Raw genomic sequence first — 25053 nt, 5'->3', positions numbered from 1 at the left:
AAGACAACTGAAAATGTTTTTGTCCTTAGGGTTTATCTCACAGGGGAAATACAGTCAAATTATTGTATTTCAGAGTCTTTCAGGATAATTCTTCTCTGTACTTAAGCCACCAACTCAATTTATAGTTTAGTTTGTTTCATTATACTTTTAATTTTTGGACTTTATAAAAGTTAATAATAGTTGATTATTTATTTATTTATTTATTTATTTATTTATTGAGGCGGAGTCTTGCTCTGTCACCCAGGCTGGAGTGCAGTGGTGCAATCTAGGCTCACTGCAAGCTCCGCCTCCTGGGTTCAGGGATTCTCCTGCCTCAGACTCCTGAATGGTTTACTATTATGTAAACTATTCGCATGGTCCGGCAGCCAAAGAAGGTATGTCCAGAGAGTGATTATTTTGTGTGACTCTCTCTATCCTCTTTTTTCCCTACTCTTTTCCATCGCCATTTTTAAAAGGATGTTTTTCTTCTTTCCCCCTTTTATTTCTTGCTTTTTAAAAAAAAGTTTTATTTTTTAGAGCAGTTTTAGTTTCATAGCAAAACTGAGCAGAAGGTACAGAGATTTCTCATATATCCAGTTCCGCCAGGTGAACCAGCAACATCCCCGACAGGGTGCTGCATTGATTTCTATGGGCGAACCTGCATTGACAAGAACCAGTCACCCAAAGTCCAGGGTTTATATTTGGGTTCCCTCTGTTTTGTGCATTCCGTGGGTTTGGACAAATGTATAATAATATTTATTGCTTTTTAATGTGAGCAAACATATGTGCATACAGTGATGTATTTTTAATTTTTTTTTTCTCAAATAAGCAGTAGCATACTCTATACACTTTTCCCAAGCAAGAGTTCAAAGGTGGTTTTCTACTTATACGGTATATTGTAACTTAATCATGATACTGAGTTAAACTGAATGGGCCTGTTTATTTAGTTATTTTGGAAGGGGTAATTATAACAACTGCTGCATGAATATTTGAGTTATATTCCAAAAGAGTTAGAAAATACATGGATATTCCTGTCTTATTTTTGCTGTTAACAAACTTGGTCTGTTTAGTTTACATGTATGCTGGGTCAGTGGTTCTCACCCAGGGTGATTTCATTCCCCAAGGGATATTCAGCAGGCAGTGTCTTCAGGCATTGTTGATTGTCACCAATTCAGGCAGGGTGTGGATTGCTGCTAAACATCCTACAACGCAGGGGACAGCTCCACAACAAAGAATTACCCAAATGTCAGCGTGACCCTGGTGAGAAACACTGCTCATGTTCAACCAGGCATTCGAGTTTATTTATTATTCCTCCCTCTAGACCTCTCCTTTCTCCCTGACTTCCTTCCTTCACCACTTCCTCTCATCTTCCGTCCTCTCTCATCTTCCACGCACCCTCCCCCCAGTCTTTTTCAGTAAAGCTAGGTATTTACATCTAGGACTTTAGGAAAACATGAATCATTTAAAATGAAAAACATCAATGATGTATTCTTTATTACCAGTCTTGTAAAAAGAGCAAAACAGTTTAGCATTTGAAAGCTCTATTGTAGTTTACTCTGGTATGAATCATATGTGCAATGAAACATTTTTTGGAAAGCTAATTCTGTTTTATGATGCAGGTCTCAAGAAGGCAGAATTTTATTAGGTGCATGCACATGGAATACCAACTGCAGGGTTGAAAGTGACTGAGGTTGATAGTCTATGTGTTGCCGCCCTCTGGACACTGTGGCTTCAGGGTTGAAAGACAATGATTGGCAGGCGTGTGTAAGTATATGTGGCTGGTGGGCAGAGTGGCGGCTTTGCTGCTCTTACAAGGCTGTCTTGTCATTGATGGTACACAGGAGAACACTGGGGGTTAGTGTCAGTTTATCTTATCTCTGTACTTCCTGTTGCCTCACTTTAGGATCTTAAGAAATACTCAATTTCCACTAAAAAGAGGAGTGAACAATTCAATGTCTTTGTTGTTTTAAGGGTCATGTATGTAAATATGAATGAATGGGGGCATTGGAGCAGGGAGCTCCTGGGATATTACTGGCACCGTTTGCAGAGAGGGCCTGGGGACATGAGTGTATGGCACAGAACGCAGGTGTTCAGATGGGCAGCGTCTGGACTGAGCCTGGGAGCTGGAAGGCTGGAGATGGTGCTTTTTTTTTCCTTTTGCATTTGGCAATGAAGAGTATCCTGTAGTTTAGTGTTATTCCGGAAGTTCTCAGCATCACGTTTATTCCCTTTCTTTTCTTTTCCCTTGTACTTTATCATACCTCTATCAGATGAATTAAATGAATTGGAAAAATAACTAATCAGCATTTCTCTTTGATGTAGGTAAATGCAGTATACATTTGATTCCATGGAAAGGAAATATAATTAGAACACTTATGGACATTAGTGGTGACAGTTCACGGGTTAGTCTGCCCTCTCAGGAGTTGGCTTTATAAAATAAATTTTATTAGGCATTTTACTTGTAAGTGTCAGCACTTATCTGTGGTTGGTTCAGTGCTCCTAGTTGGGGTGAGTGTGTGCTGTGATGATAGTTACAAGCAGGGTCTTGCAGAAATGGATTTAGTCATCACAATCCCTTTTTTTATTTTAACTTTATGTCTCTAAGACATAAAAATTTATTACTCTTTTTAGGCCTTTGACTCACAGTTTTTACCGCTATCTTTTCTTTCAGCATCTCCCCCACCCACAAGAAAAAAGTTGACACTGATTTCTAATCCTTTCTGTCTGGCCAAATTCAGGATCTTAGAAAGGACTCACCCCTATTTCAGCTCCTGTACTAGTGTTTTAAGGGGAACCTTTAAATATTGATGGGATTCTGAAGCCTTGGCTGATTTTTCTTTTCTGCACAGGAAATAAAAACCAGTTTGTGCTATTTCTGGGTGGTGTGTGTTGAACTCACAGTTCTAGGACCGGAAGAGACTGCCAGCCATGCGGTTCCATATTGTGCAATGCAAGGGCAGAAATGGTTTCCAGGTCTTTCTAAGGGGGAAAAAATCGATACGCCCAAGCAGCAGGCTGCCAGGCTGTGCGGACTAGCAGAAGGGAGGTTCTTAAATTCTCTGCACACATGTGAGGGAGGCCACTCTCTTGACAGCGTCTTAGGGTCAGGATGGCTGGAGTGGAGCGTGGAGCCTCGTCTGGTTGGGGTCCCTGTGTGGCCTGTTGGAGATGAGTGTAGTAACAGTGAGGCAGGAAGTGGCTGGATTTGCAGCGACTGTATGGAGCCTCCTTGTTTAGGCTTAGCGAGCTGATGCAGTCTTTCGTAACCAGGATCAGTTAAAACAAAACGCCTGACGTTGTGGCCTCCTGTCAGCTTTTGCCCTCCTGTAGAAACAAGATGCTTCTAGAAAACCAGTTTGTAAATTTGTCACAGGAAAAAAACCCTTTCAGCAATTTGGTGTGGACTCTGCTTGTTAATTTATGGTTTCGCAACTTTTTTAAGCTACTGGCACTAACAGCAGATCTTTAAGTGGTTTAATCTTCCGAAGTCAGGTTTGACTGTGGGCTGATGAGCTGTAGTGATCTGATTTGCTTCATTTCCTGGGAGAACAAAATTATAACCACATTTTTATTTGTGGTTTTGATCTATCTATTTTAGACTCAATATTAAATCGTCCCCTACTTCCAGAAGATATGTTTTTGAACATAAGTATCTTTAGAATTTAATATTCTATGAAAGGAGTAGGAGCTAATGTTCGGTTGTTGTAATGTTTGTTTTCTTCTGATATGGTGATTTTGTTGAAAAAATGTATTTGAAAGAGTAACGTGTAGGTAAGAAATAAGTTAGCCAAAACCATGCCTCAAGGGAAGCCTCCCCTCCTATCCTAGAAGTCCAGATAGCCTCACCGTGGCCTCTTGTTTGTACATCCAGAACATTCTTGAAACTGGGTTACCTGAGTCTGTTTTTTTTCTTTCTTTCTTCTTTCAGTGCTCTCCTTTTTTCCGTTTATAAAATGAGGAGATCTGTTCACCCAAGTCTAGCTGTTAACAATGAGAAAAAACACTGAATTTGTACACTTTAAACAGTGAGCCAGTTTGGGGTCTGGTTTAGAGAGAAGAAATGAGGGTTAAGATGTTTTCGTCTTCCATAGCTGATTCATATCATCACATATGAGTAGTGAAGTTCCCCAAAGATATGTGTAAGCTTGGATTTAAAAAAAAAAAAAATTATAGGTTACTTGGATGGGGGAAGCCTGTGGTGAACCCACTGAGGTTGCTGGTGATTAAGTTTATGTGGACGGTGAATCTCAACAGAATGAAAGTAAACTGCAGGTGTCTATTTTGAAGCAGATGAACCAGGCAGCAAAGCAGTAGCTATGGTTCTTCATAGATAAATACGTTTAGGGGAATTAATACAAAATATTCTTACCTTATTTTTCTGAGTTGTTCACCGAGCTTCCTCAAATGTTCACATCTTAAATAACCGCAGTACAGTTTTGAAAATCAGGAAGTTATACCAGGCTGCTGTCATCACACTTTCTGATCTCCAGTGGTCTGAAAGGTGAGGTGATAGCTTAGTGTCATTTTAGTGAAGTTCGGGTATCCCTTTTCATCGGTTTGAAGGCGAGATATTTTCTTACCTAGTTTTCCTTGGCACACGGTGTTCTTGCTGTGCTGGTCTTTTCTTGTGTCGAGTTTAAGGAGCTCTCGCCGTGTCCTGTCTGTCCTTCGTGTCCTGAGTTGCACATGTTTTCTCCTAGCTTTTTATTTGTCTTTGGAATCTACCTGTGGTATATTTTATCATGTAAGAACATTTTTTTATATTTATGTAGTTGAATTCATCCCTCTTTTATGGTTTCTGGAATTTGAGTCCTAGCTTTTAAAAAAAAGTTCTTCCTTCAGGATTATAAAGGGTGTTTTCCGTACGTCCTTTTACACTTACTTTTGCACTGCAAATCTTGGATGCCTTTGGAATTTATCCTGTTGTGGGTGTGAGATGTGGCTCCAGCTTTCTTTCAGATGGCCACCAGAGTACCCCACGGCCATTTATTGAGAAGGCTATCTCTTCCCCTGGGACTTAAGATAGTGCCTTTACTGTATACTGAATTCCCAGAGGGCTCTGGGTCTGTTTGCCATGTTCCTGCTTCCTAGTGTTTCATTAGTCTGTCTCTTTATCTGCCACACCAAACACGAGCTGATGAGTTATTTGAAAACGTCCTATTATTTTAAAGCAGAAAAACAAAACAGAATACCACTGTATGAAAGCCTATAAAAAGCTATTTACCACGTTTACACAAATGGTACAATACCAGCCCAAAGGTCACTGGGTTGTTTTCGCATGGAGGGATGCTTCCCTCTACCTCAAGCCTAAAAGTGGTTAAGATAGATCCATTTCCAGAAGCCATTGGTCCTTACCTGGCCTTCCCCTCTGTGTTCTCGGTTATGGAGACAGGATCAGGGAATTTGACTGAAAATCATTAATGACATAACTTTTTTTTTTTTTTTTTAACAGTGAGAGAAACACTCAAACACTACATTTTGCAAAGTTTGTAAGAATCTCTCCCAAGAGTTTCCTTTGGTCAGCGTAGCTTCTGGTAATAAGGAAATCTGTCATTTGGGAACACCGTCTTTGTTCCTGTGGTATCATTAGATGTGTCATTGCACCAGCATTTGACAGAGACCGTGACGGTTTTCCTCCTGAGCCCTTGCTTTGTGAGAAGAGAGGGTCAGTGCAGCCATGCAGCCTGGCTGCACCGTATGGTCTGGCTCTCCCTGGTCTCCGGCATGGGGGGCCACAAGCCCAGAGTGAACTCCAAGGAAGGGCTCCTGAGTCACCAGGCTCCGGTTCTGACTGCACACCTTGTTCTCTGGCCTCCCTGTGCACGCCACCTAATTCTCTGCTGTGAACGAGGGTAATGAGGTGTCATCACGTTGTAAGGATTGATTGTGATAGTGCATGAAAAGGGCCTAGTCTGGTCTGTGGTACCCAGGATAAGGTTGGTCAATGATTGCCATTAGCATTCATCTGTTTCCTTTCCTCTTTAGACCATGAAATTCTGAGGTGCACAGTTCCTGAGCTTTAAACTTGAGTGCTGAAGGTCAAGGAAAATAGAATACAATTCAGGATTACGTGAGAGTGGCATACGTGTGTGTGATTAGCCCATAGAAGGCAGAAACCCAGCTGAGATGGGGTTAGTCTCAAAGTTCTACTAAGGCCTAAGAACAAGAAATGTTCATCCTGTTATGGTCTGTTTGAGACAAATGGACTGAGAGAGTGGGTTTGGTGCTTGGTGTCTGATGGGACCAGTTGCAGGAGCACAGTTGATCAACTTTCATGAACATCTGTGTTTTGTTGTTGTTTGTCAAAAAGAAGAATCTTGAAAGCAGAGCCTTCAGAACAAATGTCATGAAGAAGGAATTGAAGCTCAACGTGGGAGACAGTGAGTGGGAGAGCACCTTGCTGCTTTCCGATCCAAACTTGAGGTTCCACGGGATTACGTGCATGTCCACGTAGTTGCCAGAAGCCCCGTTGTTATTCTTTGAGGGGCCTTGAAGGAGAGAAGTGTCAGAAGATTGGAGACAGGCAAATGTTCTAATTTTCTAAATGTAGAAAAAAGCAGAAGCAGGGAAGAGACACTTCAACAGATTACTGAATGGAGGTGAAAGCTGGGCGTGCTGAGCCCGTCAGCATTTCTTCTCTTTGATGCAGTGTGACTTGATGTCTGCAGGTGAGGTTGGACTCTCTTAGGTGTGTGTCCCATAAATCCGTGGTGTTAATATGCCTCCTTACCCTGGGACCTCCCCTCCGACCTTGGTCACTGGCTAGAGGCCTGCCGGGCTGTCGTCTCCCTGGGGACAGGTCTGGGATCATTTCCCCCCTCGTTGGACGTCATTGTAAGGATCCCCCAGCCCCAGCTGGTCTGTTGACCAGCTCGCTCGCTTGCCTCTGCTCCCCCGTGTCATCGTGTGCACCAGCACATGGTTGAGGGATGTATTTTTTCCTTTTTTTTCTTCTCACAGTCTGTTTAAACAAAACAAAGTGCACAACATTAACAGGAAAGAAGAAAGACTGAGGGACAAAGCATGGGAGAGACCTTTGTCATGTGCTGGCTGCAGCAGTCGAGTGAGGAGAGGGGCCCACAGCACAAAGAAAGCTGGAGTTATGGGGAGGGATGGTCTGGCCTGCACCCGCATTGTCTTGCTGCCTCCTACTGGGCTTCTTTTTTTTTTTTTTTTTTTTTTTTGAGACGGAGTCTCGCTCTGTCGCCCAGGCTGGAGTGCAGTGGCCCGATCTCAGCTCACTGCAAGCTCCGCCTCCTGGGTTTACGCCATTCTCCTGCCTCAGCCTCCCGAGTAGCTGGGACTACAGGCGCCCGCCACCTCGCCCGGCTAGTTTTTTGTATTTTTTTAGTAGAGATGGGCCTACTGGGCTTCTTATCTACCCTGTGATAGCAGCCTCAGGATTGTTCTTTGGCAGGCTCATCTCAAGGGCTGGGTGTTTGGGGGCAGAGTGGCCCTTGGCTCAGTCCCTTTTATAATGAGAGTCATTTTCGTGTCCACTCAGGGGAACAAAGTGACATTTCCTTTGAGTGTGCACCAAAAGCACCTGGGACTTTACAGGGTGCTTTTTAGAGTATCCAGCTCTAGAGTTAGTCATCTTGCTGAGAGAAAGTGATGGAGCTGGCATTGCATTCCACAGCCAGTGTGTGTTTACCTGCTCAGGCTGTAGGCCCATCTCCCTGCATGCAGAACTGTTTTGTAGATTGGTAGCAACTGGACAGCCATGCCCTGTCACCTGCTGGTTCAGTGTTCCTCCAGGAAGGCCTCAGATGCCTACTGCCTTTGACCATGATTTGTATAGCAGCTTGGATGAAGAGCTGGAAACCTGCTTATCAGATTTGCAGACGATGCATGGTTAGAGCAATGGGGACCATCTGGGAGTGAGCCAGGATTTAGGACTCTTGAGAAACTGAACAATGGGCAGAAACTGATGTGATGAAGTGGAACGGGAAGATGTGCACGTACCCTCTACCTCTACTCAGAAATCACTTGCCCAAATGTGGTGTGGGAGGCTAGGCCCACCGTGCAGGGATGGTGCTGCCTGCAGAGGCACCCTTAACATACCTTTAGTGTTTACATTTCCATTTTCCGTAGTGGACATCTGTCTTAGTCCGTTTGCATTGCAATAAAGGAGTACTTGAGGCTGGCTGGGTCATTTACAAAGAAAAGGGTTTATTTGGCTCACGGTTCTGCAGGAGGTACAGGAAGCATGGTGCCAGCATCTGCTTCTGGTGAGGGCCTCAAGCTGCTTTCCACTCATGGCGGAAGGTGAACGGGGCCAATGGGTAGAGATCCTATGGCAGGAACACGGAAGCAAGAGAGAGAGGAGGGATGTGCCAGGCTCTTTTTAACCATCAGTTCTTACAGGAACTAAGTAGAGTGAGAACCCACTCATCACCACAAGGAAGGCACCATGCATGAGGGATGCGCCTCCGTGATGCAGACACCTTCCTTAAGGCCGCACCTCCAACACTAGGGATCAGATTTCAATATGAGAAGGAGTCAGATATTCAAACCATAGCAGCATCCTTGTTTGCTCCCATGTGTCACATGCATGGGCCATGGATGATGACTGATCATGTGGAATTCCGCTTTTTTGTCGCTTGCCACCCAGTTGTCTGTTTCATCTGCTGCTTTCTTGAGGGTAATGTGGTGTCAGTGATGTCTGTCATGTGTATAGCACCAAGCACAGTGCTAGCAGGGGTTCAGTATATACTTGTTGGATGAATTCACTTGAGGTCTTTCTAGAAGACAGCAATATTGGGATGGTGATGTTTAGGAAACCTTGTTGTCATTTTTCAAATTAGGAAGGTTTTCCTTAGAGAAGAGATTATAGTTCCCCTAGCTTGGAAGGTCATTGTTGGGAAAGCAAGCTTAGGCTTGTTTTTTTTTTTTTTTTTTTGAGACGGAGTGTCGCTCTGTCGCCCAGGCTGGAGTGCAGTGGCTGGTTCTCAGCTCACTGCAAGCTCCGCCTCCCAGGTTTATGCCATTCTCCTGCCTCAGCCTCCTAGTAGCTGGGACTACAGGCGCCCGCCACCTCGCCCGGCTAGTTTTTTGTATTTTTTAGTAGAGACGGGGTTTCACCGTGTTAGCCAGGATGGTCTCGATCTCCTGACCTCGTGATCCGCCCGTCTCGGCTTCCCAAAGTGCTGGGATTACAGGCTTGAGCCACTGCGCCCGGCCAGGCTTGTTTTCTACTGTATCACAAATTAGTTTTTATCTAAGATGGTGGTTAATATAAACAATTCCTTTGCTTGTCTCCATCAAATTTTTAAATTCTAAGGCAGATACTTTAGAGAGCACATGTGTGTTTTAGAAGTTGGCCGGGCGCGGTGGCTCAAACCTGTAATCCCAGCACTTTGGGAGGCCGAGACGGGCGGATCACGAGGTCAGGAGATCGAGACCATCCTGGCTAACACGGTGAAACCCTGTCTCTACTAAAAAAAATACAAAAAACTAGCCGGGCGCGGTGGCGGGCGCCTGTAGTCCCAGCTACTCCGGAGGCTGAGGCAGGAGAATGGCGTGAACCCGGGAGGCAGAGCTTGCAGTGAGCTGAGATCCGGCCACTGCACTGCACTCCAGCCTGGGCGACAGAGCGAGACTCCGTCTCAAAAAAAAAAAAAAAAAAGAAGTTACCTGGAAAAGTTTAGCTGCCGTTTTTTATAGGCACGTTTTCTTGCAGCAGATATCATAAACAGGCACTGCTGTGTAGTCTCCTATTTGACTTTGACCTCTAACTAGGCCGAGCTCTTTAAGAAGGGCCGCTTCTGTGCTGTGCCTTATGTATATACAGCATTTGCGCACAGCAGTTGTGCAATACGTTTTCATTGAATACGTGTGACTGATTTCATTCTACCAACAAGGTGACTGCTATTGTCTCCAAGGAAACCTAGTTTCTGAGGTTCATTAGCAGCCTTCAATTTCTATAGCGAGGAAGGTAGGGAACTGGCATCAGCATCCAGTTTCAAAGCAAGTCCTCATGTCCCTGCATCATGTGCAGAGACATTGCCAGCTTCACACCCGGGTTAGTCGTCCTTCACACAGCCCTTGTGGTCCAGTTAAGAGGGTTTAGAGAATAAGATTTTCTTGAATTGGCTCTTCTTCAATTGCTCTTATTTTCTCTAGAGTAGTGGTTCTGAGTCAGGCTGGGCCTCATAACCACCTAGAAGCTTTTATAAACCGCAGATGTTCTAATTAAGTAGGTCTCAGGTAGGGTCTGTTTGGAATGAATAGTCAGGCCAGAGCCTTTCTGTTTCTGGAATATGTGGTTAGAACACTCCTGGTTCTGGCTGTTGCATGTAAGCTGAGGATACTCTGTGCCTTGTGAATTGTGAATCTGAGTCATGGATTGCAAGACACTAGGTGCGTCTCTGCCGTCCCTCTGTCTCTCAGTTAGGTTTTGGCTTTGCTTACCCATTTTTATGGGGCAAATTCTATGCATAGAGGCAGTGGTGACTCTCAGGATTTACTAATTTCAAGGGTATACTCTATAAGGGATTGGTTGAGTAAAATTGTGAGTCTAGAGAAAGCTTGAGATGCTTTCTGGCCCTGTTTCCTTACTGCACATAATGTCATTGTGAAGCTGAAATTGATCATTTCAAAATGTGTGTAAATGAATGGACCAACGCTTTTCTTTGATGCTTGCACTGGATGAGGATTATCTGAGAAGACCTGGCTGGACAAGAAAATGGGTTTGACTTTTTGCCAGATGGTCACTGAATGTCTTTTCTGTCTTTGTGCCCAGTTAAAAGGCTAGGCATGTAGGTTTTCATGCTCTTGTCTGGTTTTGGCTTTGTAAGTGCTTACACAGCTAATCTGGCGTTTATGATGATTTCCACTTTGAGCTCAGCAGGAGGCTCTTTGGGGATATTCAGACAGAAATGGCTTAATTGGATTTCAGCCCAGACACAGTATTTGAATGGCTTTATGGATGGCATTAATTGGGCAGCTGCCATAGGAAGTCATATATATGCTTTTGAGCTTTAGAATTACTCTTTGATTCTGTCCCTCTCATTGACTGCTTGCAAATTTATTTATTAAATGAAATAGTCAAGAAAACTAAATTTATAGCCTTGAAATTAAGAAATATGTAAGCAGAACCATCGTTTGGTTTTGGCATAGGTATGTTATTATCCATATTTAAGCCTCCACGTTGATAGTCATGGCCTGGCTCAGGGGCACAGTGGTGTAAGGGATTCAGTGTATCTTAGATTGAAAACTGGGGGACAAGGATTCAGGGCCTAACAGCTGCAGAGTACTGGACAGTCACAGCTGATCTTATAGATGGAACTAAGGAAGTGGAAGTTTATTGAACCATACGTGGGGGAGAAGAGTCATTTTATCCAGAGCCTGCAGTGGTCCTCCCCATACGGGTATCAGGATATGAAAAAGTTGTGGTCCCTTCCCAGAGGCTCCTCCTATCTGGACAGTGGTGTAAATGACAGTTGATATTATAAAATGGTACTTTTTATGGGCACGGAGGCCAGTCTTCTAGAAGAGAGCACGTTTGAGTTCCTTCCCGAAGGGTGAGTTGGATTTGATTGTGTGATGGCATTGGGAAGCTGAGGTGCAAAGATGTTCCCAGCATGGGAAGGAAATAGCAGGTGCGAGGGCAGAGAGTTGTGAAAGGGTCCAGTGTTTGAGGAGAAGGTGGGTGAACATACCTTGACCATTTTAGGAATAGCTCAAAACTAATTGTACTTTAAGAGCTAAATATACTTAAAGCTGAACATACTTTAAAAACACAGTGATAGTAAAATTTCTATTTAATTGGAATAATAATAAATATGTTTTCTATAAGTTAAATTGTTATAACTATTAGCCTTTTAAAATTTCATTTATTTTTAAAATTAAACATTTTAAATTAAATTTCCCTAACTTACTCATTTTATAACCAAAATTTTGTACCCATTCACGAAAATCCCCCCGTTTTCCCTACCTTCCAGCCCCCGTTAACTACCGTTCTACTCTATTTCCGTGAATTTAACTTCTTTAAATTCCACATATAAATGAGATCATTCAGTATTTGTCTTTCTGTGTCTGGCTTACTTCACTTAGCATAATGTCCTCCCGGTTCATCTGCATTATTGCAAATGGCAGGATTTCCCTTTTTAGGGCTGAATAATATTCTTGTGTGTGTGTATACATAGGTTAAGAATTCTTTAACCCAAATACCTGGAACCAGAAATGTTTCAGGTTTTGGATTTTTCCAGATTTTGGAATATTTGCATATACATAATGAGAGATTTGGGGATGGGGCCAAGTGCAAACATGTAATTCATTTATGTTTCACGTACACCTTATATACATAGCCTGCAGGTAATTTTATTTTTTTTCTTGGAGGTGCTGGATAAACTGTGTTGTGTACCTACATTTTGACTGTGGCCCTTCCCATGAAGTTAGGTGTGGAATTTTTTACTTGCAGCATCATATTAGTGCTCAAAATTTCTCAGATTTTGGAGCAATTTGGATTTTGTATTTTTAGATTAGGGATGTTCAGCCTGCATGTATGTTTGTGTGTGTGCTTGTGTGTGCATACATATCACACAAATCACATTTTCTTCATTCATCAATGGACACTTAAGATTGTTTCCATATCTGTATTAGCTACTTTTAAATGGGAAATTTTAAATTTCCTTTTTATTCCACATTTGATGGAATTTTATGGAATTCATTTATGGGACACTATTAATCTATGTGAATATCTCTGCTACTTAATGAGGGAACAAATCACATTGATTCAGTGCTTATCAGAGGAAGAGGATAACATGCAGTGAGGCATTTTCAGTTTCTTAGGAGCAAATCCCATTCCATAGGGGTCTTCGCAGTTACCAGTAATTTACAAAATTAAAATAAACAACCAACCACCCTACGGAATCTTTCTGAACCTTTTCCCCCAGAGTTTCGTTGTTCTGCACACTTGCAGGGACTTCTCAGATGCCCATGGTCATGGGGTGATCTTAGTCTTTCTTCGCCCGTCCCTTTGTCTTATTGCTGTAAAACATCCTATGCCACACCCTCATGCTGAGAGTCCTGTCGTGACTTTTCAAATGACCCGTGATATCATCTGGAAGAAAGGTAGAGTCTGAGTAACACTTGGAATCCGTGGAGCACTAAAATTTGCATCAGCCCTTGTAGCCTGCTCCCTGGAGGACCCAGCTGCCTAATCCTGAGTTAATTAGAACCGGGGCCCTGACCGGAACAGCTCTCTCTGGATGTTTCTGTTCTGTGACGCACATGCGCGTGAAGGGCAGCTCTTTCAGACATCATGTTCTCTCTAAGATTAATAGGTGGTTCTAAAATCACACCCAGGTGCTCTCCTTGAAGGGCAGGGGAAATAAAGGTTTTGAGGTTTCTGATTTGATTAATTCTGGGCTATGGGAAAGCCCTTCGATTTACATAAGACAATGCAAGTGTTCTTTGTAGAAATAAAAACTGTAAATTTTCCTTCATAGGGAAAAAATTATTTAGTAGCATACAGCTAATGTCTATATAATTTGAGAAGTGTAAAATGGCATTATGTTTCTCAGTAGGGCCACTTGGGGGCATAAAATGCCTCCTTCATAGGGTGTCATGAGGGTGACCATCAGTGACGCCAGCCTCCTGGAGCTGGTGGAGTTGTGCCAGGCAGCCCTTGAGCCCCTGCAGAGGCTGATCTGATCCACAAGGTAGTTATTTTTTTCAACCTCTCTCCTTTTCTTTTTCTTTTTCTTTTCTGTTCTCTGTTCTCCTCTCCTCTTCTTTTCTCCCTCTCCTTCTCCCTCTCTCCCCTTCTCTCTCCCTCTCTCCCCTTCTCTCTCCCTCTCTCCCCCTCTCTTCTCTCTCTCTCTCTGACGAAGTCTCACTGTGTTGCCAGGCTGGAGTGTAGTGGTGCGATCTCAGCTCACTTTAACCTCTGCCTCTCAGTTTCAAGCCATTCTCCTGCCTCAGCCTCTTGAGTAGCTGGGACTACAGGTGTGCGCCACCATGCCCAGCTAATTTTTGTATTTTTAGTAGAGACGGAATTTCACCATGTTGTGCAGGATGGTCTTGATCTGACCTCATGATCCACCTGCCTCGACCTCCCAAAGTGCTGGGATTATAGGCATGAGCCATGGCACCTGGCCTCTTTCTTTGTTTCTTAAGAAAAGAACATGACATCATTCAGTGTTTAAGATGATTTTGTAACTTTCAGCCTTAAATTTCATATACCTTCTCCCAGTTGGAAAAGTAGAATGAGGCTTTTTCTTTCTTCTGGAAAGGCTTCAGAAGGGCCATGGACCCTGTGGAAATTCCCATTTGAAAATGAGAGCGTGGAAAGAGCTGAGGACAAGGGCTGGCCTCCCTGATACGTTAACACCTCTAACTTGTTTCATTTACTAAATCACGGGTTAATTGGGTGGTTCTCAGTGCCAAGCACATAGTCATTGCTGGGTCCCTGCTCTTGAGAAAGGATCTCTCATCAAAGGAGCCCCCAGGACCAACTGCCCAGTTTACTACAAAGGCCAGGGCTGGGGAGCACGTGAAAAACACCAGAGGGGTGGAGTGCCACGTGACTGCAGGGTGGCTCACCCAGCATCTTCAATGCATTGTCATTAAATAAAATCGACTTAAAGTGGCTTAAGAGACAAATTGTAATTTGTGGACATGACTTCGATCCTGATTCAAGTCAATCAGCTATAGAAAGTCACTTACGAGACAGGAGAATCAGGACGCTAATGAGATATGAGCTTTATATTAGGGAATTGGTAATGACGTGGGGTGTGATACTGGAGTTGTGCTTTTCTGTTGGTGATAAGCACTGAAGTATTTATAGGCAAACTCATTTTTGCTTGTGATTCGCTTTAGCCATCTTGTGAGGGCTGGGGTGTGACTGCATGTATAATTGTTGAGATTGGATGAGGAAGTATTTTTGCACATAGTGAAACATCACAATTCAAATGCAAAATGGCATAGCTATGTTAGAGTGTGATGCAGGAGCTGGGCCCAGGAAGCCAGCCGTAGTGTTTAAACTGGGTTTTGAAGAACGAACAGGTGTTGAAAATGGGAGAATCAGTTCCTTTCTGGTGTGCAAGAGGAGATATCTGGTAGGTAAAGTGTGGGTCACCTAGTGGTTTTGATCTCGAGTTCTTTCAATTCACTCATCCTTGCATTCGCTCACAAAGGTTTTTCAAGTTACTGTTGTATGTGTCATATGTCGTGACACATATATGTGGTTGAATCTCACAAAAGTCCCAAGCTGCCACGGGAAAGTACCACAGACTGAGGGGCTTACACAACAATTTATTCTTTCACAGTTCTGGAGGCTGGAAGTCCAAGATCAAGGGCTCAGCAGGGTTGGTTTCTTCTGGGGCCTCTCTCTGGAGCTTGCAGACAGATGCCTTCTTGCTGTGTTTTCATAAGGTCTTTTCAAGGTGCACACCCTCCTGGTATCTCTTCCTCTCTTAGAAGGCCAGCAGTCCTAAAATTGGATTAGCGTCCCTGATTCATTTTAGCCACCTCTTTAAAGTCCTTTTCACTGTTGTATTCTGAAGTACTGGGGGTTGAGACTTCAACATACACATTTTTTTGGAGGTGAGGCAAGTACCCAATTTAGCCCATAGCAGATGAGATGCACTTCATGGTGTAATCAGTACTATATAAGCACTTATTACTTATTCACAGAATAATGAGTACTGTATAAGGTGCTAAGGGAATCTGGAGGAAAGAGCATTTTACTGTCCGTGGAGCCATCCAGGAGGTCTTCCTGGAGGAGGGGCTTTTGAAGATCTTCTTGAGTGAGAGTCAGATCTTACCCACTGAGCACTGCTAGAAGGAGTAGTGGAAGGCAGTTCCCAAAACTGAGGGGGAGAAGGCAGGCAGGGAAGGGAGCGCGCTGACTGTGTTAGTAGTCGCTATGATGACAGGACGGGCCTGAAAGGAGAGTGGATGCTGAGGACTTGCTCAGTGACGGGACTGGAGCTGAGAGGGAGGGAGAAAGAGCACACATGTCCACACTCTTCATTCCTGGGCCTCAGTTTAGCAGGGATGCAGTGATAGAAATGGGGAAAGAAGTGTGAAATCTTATCTAAAGCTGTGCTTAATTACCAAAGTAAAACATATTATAAAAGTTCAAATGTGATAGAAATTAACCCTTCTCACCCCCAATTCTACTCCCTGAATGTATTAACAATAGTTGTGTCTCACCTTCTGGCCCGCTTCTCAAGAGGCCATTTGAAAAAAACAAAATGTGTGTGTGTGTGTGTGTGTGTGTGTGTGTGTGTGAGAGAGAGAGAGAGAGAGAGAGAGAGAGAGCGCGCGCGCACGAGCAAGATGCAGGCAAGCTGGTAGGAGGGAAAGGGAGAAAAACAGGATTTGCTTCCCTGACCCCTCACTCCTCCCTCCCTCTTTCCTTCCTTCATAAAAAGGGGGGTTTGCACAGTTTTTATTCAGTAGTGCATTTTAGTGTTTACAGTTTATTTTTGTCAGCATGCTTTTTACTGGTGTTGTCACTACCTAGACAATGGCTGAATCCTGTGCATGCTTAATAAAATGCTGGTGAACCTGTTAAAAAGGCGATATGTAATTCAATTGTCTAGTTATGGCACTGAGATGTATAGCAAGGTTTTTATGCTGATTACAAAGACAACTCGCAGTTTGGACTGGAGGAAAACTTAGAGAAACACCTGGGCAGACCTTTTAGAGAATGGAGTACTGCTGGATTTAAGAGGCTAGCATTAAATATATCAACAAAACCCTTTACAAACCTTGTCACAAATTTACACAATTTGTCACGAATCAAATTCCTATATGTTAGAATTTTTAGGCAGCAGACTGTAAAACTTAAATTTATATTAAGATTTGCATTATGGCCCGGGCTCAGTGGCTCACGCCTGTAATCCCAGCACTTTGGGAGGCCGAGGTGGGCGGATCACGAGGTCAAGAGATTGAGACCATCCTGGTCAACATGGTGAAACCCTGTCTCTACTGAAAATACAAAAAGTTAGCTGGGTGTGATGGGACACTCCTGTAGTCCCATCTACTCGGGAGGCTGAGGTAGGAGAATTGCTTGAACCCAGGAGGCAGAGGTTGCAGTGAGCCGAGACTGCACCACTGCACTCCGACCTGGTAACAGAGTGAGACAACATCTCAAAGAAAAAAAAAAGATTTGCATAATGGCTTTCTTCTGTTAGTAAGCTTTGATACATTTTTGGCACCACATCATCAATTTTTGATAATGTCCATTCCCATATGTCCCAAAGATACAGGATTGGAGTTGAGTGTCTGGGGTGGTGGATGAGGGAACAGAGAGGCATTTGGTGGCTGAGTCAGGCCTACAGCCCTGTCATCCTGACCCATGGCCTTGTTGCTTCCTTTTCTGGCTTGCATTTTGCTTCTCATTATATATGGATGATGTAGGGTAAACACACCTGACAGCAATAACTTAAGCAGACCCTTAGAATGACCTCGTGTGGCAGATGCACCTGAATGTGTGTTCCCAGCTAGGGAATCCAGAAGTTGCCAGCCTGGAGATTCAGTCCTTGTCTTTAAGGAACATCTGAGTCCTGCAGCTTGTCTCCTGGAACAGGTGTGATTGAGGCCCTGAGTTTTGGGTTGCATGAAGCATGCCAGGTGGAGGTCCTTGGTCAGGGAGGGTGTTAAGTGAACATGCTACATGAATTGCATGATCCTTGCAGGCAGGTGCGGGTCTTCTGTCCAGCCCGCTGCCACCAGACTCTCTCCCTTCTGTGTAAGCCCCTAATAAAACCCTGGCTGGCTCTGGGTCTCTTCAGCCTCTTGAACCTGGGTCTCTTCAGCCTCTTGAACCCCTATTAAAGTTAATAGGGGTTCGGCACATCGACTGACCTACTGCTTGCTGTTTCCTTCTTTTTTCAGCTCTGGAGTATTTGAAAGCCGAAATCATTATTCCAGAACCTAGAACTGACAGACCCTAAACTCTGATCAGTCACCTTTGTCCTGCAAACACACGCCTTGACCACTCTTTGACTTTCTAGAGAATTAGAAATTAGTTCTGTTTTTTTTTTCCCTCGTGTTTTCATGAACCAGCTTGTAATTAACCTCCTAACCAGCATGAATATATGGAATTGATATCATTTCAGCCCAGTGCAGAAAAACTTGATCTTTTTACTTTTCAGGACAGCTTTATCTTGAGTGAAAACTCTAATCGCAGTGAGGGTTTTTGAAGCTAGACTTCAGCTGTTCCTGAACCCTGCCTGCGAACCACTGTTCACTGGATGATTAAGAGACAGCTGAGGTCATCTCCTTGGACGCCTTTGAGTTTCGGATTGATAAACACATCTGAGCTGCTCAGTATCAGTCCACATGGGTTGAACTTGAGCCAAACCACTCAAGGAAACTTGTGTAGCTTTGTTCAGTATCTGAGACCAGCCTTTTCCCACTTGAATAAGGTTCTCTTCCAAGTGGTTCACTAGGAATGAAATATAGCTAGCTCTGCCAGAGTTCCCCCAGACAGCACTGACCCTGTGCTGTGTTGGGCTGGCACTGCCGCCTCCATACTCTGAACTGGAGATCTGCTTGCAGGCCTCTGCTGGGCCTCCCTGGTCAGGGAGGGAGGAGGAAGGGCAAGACAAGGCATTTGAGAGCTCCGAGGCTTATGCTAATTCTATGCTTTTTTTTTTTTTTTTTTCTTTTTAAATAAAAGGTAAAGGACAGTTGCCTTAGCTCTGGCTACAGACTAGGGATCTGGAGTGGTTCTCTCCATGTGTAACACAGATTAGATTTGGTTATGATACATACCCAAGTCCAAGATCTGCTCATTACTGACCCAGCCAGGTGACACTATTCAACAAGGCTTTCCCCCTCCCCCACCCCGAGCTAACATCTAAGAGAAGCAGTACCGTTGAAAACAAACTTGGTGTGTGTACATTCATGGTCTTGCTTCTTGACATAGCCTGACATGGTTCCTAGCTGATTTGAGAGGTTGGAGCCGGCCACCCAGGGTGGCAGATAGCCCAGACAGATGGCAGCAGCAGATGCGATTCGCAAAATGCGACTGTCAAGGTTCTAGCCCTTTCGCGGTGATCTTTGTCAGAAGAAAGAGCACTCTGGCTTTAAAATCAGACACGTGTGCATTCAAAGTCTGGTTGTGGGACATCTGGTCATTTGGTTCCTGGGCTGAAATGATAAGATGTATCTCCCAGGGTTGCTGTGACGATTCTTGCAGCTGACACTAAGGTGAAGCCACAGCGAGTGTCTCACTGGGATCAGAGCATGTTCTTCTCCCAGCCTGTCACTGTTTTATCAGTTGGAGAGTGGGAGAGCAGGGATTCCCTGAGCCTCCTGAAGGCTGACGTTAGCCTCTTGGTGACTTCAGTTTTCTGGACAAATAGGCCACCTCAGAAACAAGTTGAGTGACAGCACCCGGCAGTATTATGCCCACAAAGCTCACAGCCTTCGGCTGTCATCAGAACAAGGCTCATAACTCTCTTCTTAACCCTGAACTGCTCCTCTGGAGTTGCCCTAGTCAGGGACCTCATCACTGGACCTCCATCTCAGATGCTGAGAGTTGGAGGAAACCAGCCCAGGTGCCGCAGAAGACACTGCGCCAGCACCACGCTGGTATTGGGGATGCAGAATCAGCCAGGACTGCTTGCAGGGGGCATCTCGCTGCCTGGCCCTGCACCTGGGACAAGTAGTGTGGCTTGGCGGTGCTCAGCACACTCGCCCAGCACGCAGCTAAGTGCTGCTGAAAACACTGGAAAACCCTGGGTTGTGGCTTTAGTGGGAAAAAAACAAATTTCAAGGCTACGGAGAATTCAGAAAATCCCTTGGATTTTGCAATGGTAAAATTTTGTAGTATTAAGGATCCAAATTAAAATGAAGAGATATGTACGGTATCAGTGTTAATTGCCTTCTAGCCCTCCCTCCTTTTTTTATTTTTTTATTTTTTTTTGAGACGGAGTCTCGCTCTGTTGCCCGGGCTGGAGTGCAGTGGCCGGATCTCAGCTCACTGCAAGCTCCGCCTCCCGGGTTCACGCCATTCTCCTGCCTCAGCCTCCCGAGTAGCTGGGACTACAGGCGCCCGCCACCTCGCCCGGCTAGTTTTTGTATTTTTTAGTAGAGACGGGGTTTCACCGTGTTAGCCAGGATGGTCTCGATCTCCTGACCTCGTGATCCACCCGTCGCGGCCTCCCAAAGTGCTAGGATTACAGGCTTGAGCCACCACGCCCGGCTCCTTTTTTTATTTCTAAAGGGAGATGCATGTAGTGCTAGTGAAGTACTTTTAGAGAAAAGCCCACACCCGTTCTATATATTCCTGTCTTCTTGAGGCTGGCTGTAGAAAATCCTTGAATGAATCGTTTGGTGAGGGCCTCCTACAGTCTAAGTGACCTTATACGTGTTTATCTTTCAGGCTGATGCTGTTTTTTGCACAAAAGTGTACACTTTCCTGATGGATTTCGATAACCGATTATAATTAAGACCTGCTTTGAAATGCTCTTCCTCAACACAGGTTTTGAGTAAGCTCAGAACCCCATGTTAAACTTGGGCAGTCTTCATTTAAACCCAAAGAAAGAGATGTCGATCACCGTGGTTTTTTTTTCTACTTAGGGTGTACATTGAACACATTGACAGTTTGTCAATGGAATGCTTTTCTCAAGGAAAACATCTCATGCAAACTTCACTTTTTACACTTGAATTCCAGCTGGCCACTGGCACCTTTCAGTGGATTTTCAATAGACTCACTTTTGTTGGAGCTACTGCATCCGTTCAAGCCCTGCTCCATTCTCTCTGGCTTTTCCTTTACTGATTGTGCTTGGAGAGGCCGTGCTCTGACTTGTCCACTGTGCCTAGTATCAGAGGACTCAGGTTCTAAATCCCGCTCATTGTTCTTTTGCGGGGGCTGGCAGAGAAGCTGCTCAGGCTTTTACTTTGCTGTTGGCATAAGGAGTGTCTCCTCTGTTCATATGCAGAAGAGATTAGAGATGTGCAAAGCCCACTCATCCGGAGTCCAAGGCCTGAGGTCCAAGGCCTGAGTAATTCCTCACCCTGCAGTCAGTTGGGAAAAACCTTTAGTGTCCCTGAGAAAGTTAACTCCTCTGTAAATGTGGGCATTAGAATCCATCCTGGAAGTGTATCAGAAGGATTAAATCATATTACTCATGAGACACAGGGCACACAGTGGGAGGCCTGTGTTTGGACAACCCCAACAACCGCATAAACAATTCCTTGCCATTTGCCTGCGGAAGGCGGACTCTGGGCAAATTCACTTTCCAGTTAAAATCTTAACAATACAACTTACGTTTATAAGAGCCCCTGAAAATGACACATACAGGGGCGGTGTTAGGGGCATGGTGCCCAGCACATTGCCCTGTGCTGATGGCTTTCTTCAGTGGTGTCAGCATGAGACACAAGAACTCTTGGTCAAGAACTGAGTTCAGATTCCAGTACTTCCATTTTGAGAGGACCTGTCATTTTATGATAAACACCTAACAGGAAGAAGGGCAGTCTGCCTCGTATACATCTGACATCTTGCCCAAAGATGTATTCCCATTGTGTTTGGCCATCACCTGTTCCTTGCCTTAAATTATATCTATATTAAAATGATGCAGCCTTTAAAATAATGCTAGAGAATGGATAAAAAGGAATTAATTTTTAAATCAAAATTTATGAACTTGCCTTATAACATTTTTATGATAGCCCTATTTGAATTATCTTCTTCTCTTTGACTAAAATAGAATTCGATTTTTCTATGGGGTATTAACATTTTGGGTCATAATCATGCTAGGGATGAATTAATAGATCTTCTCTGAGTGAACTGTCAAGACAGATCCCCACTGGGTTTGAAATGTAATTAAAAATGTCAGTGAATTCACTTCAAGTCCACAGAGTGCTCCAGGGTCCCCTTGAAAACGTTAGTCAAAGACTGAAAATATTTACCAAGTGCAGTGAACATAATGCAGCATCCAGCTCTCCACAACCAGGAGAGAGCTGGTCACCTTTGTCAGGCGCCTCTCATCTTAACTTCCTTCTTGTTTTGGAATGTTCGTCTCAGACGTCTTGAAAGCAGGGGTGCTTTTTAACCCAAGGCTATGGGTCCAGTTGGTGACCTCTTAATGAATGGCTGGTGCAACAGACCTCCAAGAGAGGAACGAGTCTCTAAATAATATCCGTGCCCTTTGTAACCCTTCTCCCTCATTAGACCCCCAGACTGGCCACCTTTCTAATTGGCAGCCGCCCTTTTATTTCTGGGAGGCTTTTAAAGGTGGGGGTCATTGGGAGGAGGAAGTCTGGAAGGGACTGGGAGCTCAAGTCACTTGATTATGGGCTGGCTGTCCCCCACACCCCATCACCTCCTTCCACCTGCTGTTCACTGGGTGTGTGGTTGGCCTTCACCAGCCGAGTGTTGGAGCTTACCCAGGGAATGAAAGGTGGGAAGGGGGAGGAGTATGTGTTGATGGAGGTCTTTAGGCACAGAGCAGCTTTATTCTGGGATATATTTAAAACATTGGTTTCAAAATACATAAAATTAGCCAAGGGTAGTGGCACATGCGTGTAGTCTCAGCTAATGGGGAGGCTAACGCAGGAGGATCACTTGAGCCCAGGAGGCGGAAGTCGCATTGAGGCAAGATCATACCACCACACTCCAGCCTGGGTGACAGAGGAGACCCTGTCTCCAAAAAAAAAAAAAAATTGATTTTAGGCAAACGAATAACCAGTTATTTTTAAAAGTGGTTACTTAAAATCAAAGAAGTAAGCAGACCTCATATACGCTTCTTTCTTTTTAGATTTCATGTGTTCCTTGTATACAAGCGACGTCCCAAATTATAATTCTCTGCTGAGATTTGAGAATTTGGAGAATCCCTGCAGCTTTGTAACTTCCGAGGTGTGATTAGCTGAAAACGTCATCATTTTGAAGAGTTCTGCGTTTTGCCAGTCACCTCTCAACTGTGTGCCAAAGGTGAGTCTGCAGTTTTCTGCTTAAAACAGAAATTGCAGCTTTTTGCTTCAAATGCTCAATTTGGACAGTAAGTTTAGTAAAATATCAGTCAGTGTAGCCTTGATTTGTTGAATCATATTAAATTTAGGCTTTCAATGAAGGACCTGGTTCAAAAATTAGATTATCTCTGTTCCTGCTTTAGTGTGTGATGGTTCTGAGTCTGTAGCCTGGAAGCGGGATGGTAGACACCTCCAACCTGTAAGATGGTACAGGTACCTCCACACTCAGATACATACTGACTCTTGAATCCATAACGAATCCTGGTCCCCTGTATTCTGTATGGGACAGGGAGTATAAGGATAAATAACCACTTTTCTGGTGCTTTCAGTCTAGGAAAGGTTGAATTCCAGCTTTGATGCTGAGAAGATAAATCTATGTCAAAGGATAGCTGGGCATGGTGGCATACACATGTAGTCTCAGCTATTCGGGAGGCTGAGGCAGGAGAATTACTTGAACCTGGGAGGCGGAGGTTGCAGTCAGCCAAGATCGCACCACCGCACTCCAGCCTGGGCGACATGGCCAAGACTCCATCTTGGAAAAAAAAAAAAAGAAGCCTACATCAAATGAGATGCAGACAGATGAAAGATTCTCGGGAAGGTTTTACCTGTTCATATGAAAAACCTTCTTGTGTATGTTACAATTAAACCATAACCGTGATGCAGCATGTGGATTCTGGGGCCCAGGGGTGCTGTCACCACAGGCACCAGACAAAAACATGTCACCATGTAACAAAAATATTTCTTAGCCCTAACAGCTTGAGACATTTAACTTAAAATATGAATTGCTGTGTTTGGTGGTCCAGTTAATCCAGTGTTCTGTTTCTGGCTGGGCAGGAAGAAGTGCTTTATGAGAAGATAAATTTTCACCTCCAGAGTTTTGTCTCAGAATGAACTGTAAGAATAACATGAGCTTTCCTTAAAAACTTTAATTTGCTTCTATTATTTGCAGATTGTTTTAAAGTAATCCTGAAACTGTCATATTGGACTATGGAATCTCTTGGTGTGGTGGTTTCTGAAAATTATCTAGAAAGTTAGAATTTCCTCTTACTTGGTCTGCTACTACTACAAACACATCTTGTGACTATGTTCTTTCTCTTCAACCACCTTAAAAGAAAAATCTCTTGGAAACTTTTTGATTTCAGTTATGCTCCTTTGATGTTTGGTATTTAGAACAGCGTAAGATTAATATGCAAGAAGGATAGGATTAAGTGTCTTAGTGTTCTTGTCTTGTTATGCTTTATGTTATCTTTTGGAGAAAATGCCACATTGTTCCGTTGATTTAGGGTGTTGTATGTTGTGATTTCCAGAGCCAGCTCCTGGTCGGCAGTCGGGAGTTGGCCCTCACACTGCATACCTGACTTCACAGCCATTGTTGGGTCTTTTAGCTTTAGATCCCCTCATGGATTCATGGGGCATTCCCAGGTCTCTCCTCCAGACCTTAGGCAAGACAAACACCATAGGGGTGTTCCCGTTCCAAACCTAGGAGATTTTATCTTGCATAAGAAAACTTCTCAAACCCATGGTAACTCCGTTTTCTTTAAAAAACAACAACAAAAAAGTCATTGAATTAGAACTTTTTTAAAACAGTCATTTGCAAATGCAGTCATGTATCAATCCACTTGTCAGATTTCAAGGGAATGGAGTGTAAGCTGGAAATGACAGATCTTCTGATCGGATCATCAGAACTCATTAATAATTTATCAGCATCAGAATCTGACACTACTTCTTTAGAAAGGTCTTGATCATGAGTGACATTAGCAGACCTGAAGTTGTTGTTGGTGCTGGTTCAGAAGCTGGTGAGGCAGGGGAATACGGCATGCTCACCCAGCAGCTCGGTCTGCAGGTGCTCCCAGCACACGAGTGCCACGTAGACAAGACAGTGGAGACCATGAGAGCCGGCTCGCTTGCAAAAATATCTACCCATGTAATTTTAAAGGATGACTTTTATTGCATAAGTTATAAGGTCCACACAAAACCTTGGTTCGCCTATTCAAATTTACTTTTGTAGTTTAGAAAAATGTTAATTTGGAAAATCATGAGATGTAGCCATTCATGTAATCAACATCTATTGTGAACACCACACCTGTATTCTGGGCTATTTTTCTTGCAGTGACTGTTTTAAGTGGTTAAAAAAAAAAA

The 25053-nt window shown here is 43.8% G+C and overlaps 1 protein-coding gene across 4 annotated transcripts in view; it reads left to right on the top strand.

Annotated features, from left to right (window-relative positions):
- NCK2 (NCK adaptor protein 2) overlaps positions 1-25053 on the top strand; it is a 151703-nt gene that overhangs the window by 51896 nt on the left and 74754 nt on the right. For 3 of the 4 annotated variants that reach the window (XM_033175567.1, XM_033175562.1, XM_033175561.1), the window contains exon 2: positions 22704-22876. The gene's annotated coding sequence lies outside the window, so the exon portion shown is untranslated. Of the gene's footprint in view, positions 1-13540; positions 13647-22703; positions 22877-25053 lie in introns of those variants that run through there. The other variant, XM_033175560.1, reaches the window with a different exon arrangement.

Source organism: Trachypithecus francoisi, unplaced genomic scaffold (assembly GCF_009764315.1).
Source record: "Trachypithecus francoisi isolate TF-2019V2 unplaced genomic scaffold, Tfra_2.0 Lachesis_group17, whole genome shotgun sequence".
In the NCBI taxonomy this organism is placed as follows: Eukaryota; Metazoa; Chordata; class Mammalia; order Primates; family Cercopithecidae; genus Trachypithecus; species Trachypithecus francoisi.
Note: the sequence above shows the minus strand (reverse complement) of the source record. Positions and strands in the feature narration are given on the sequence as shown.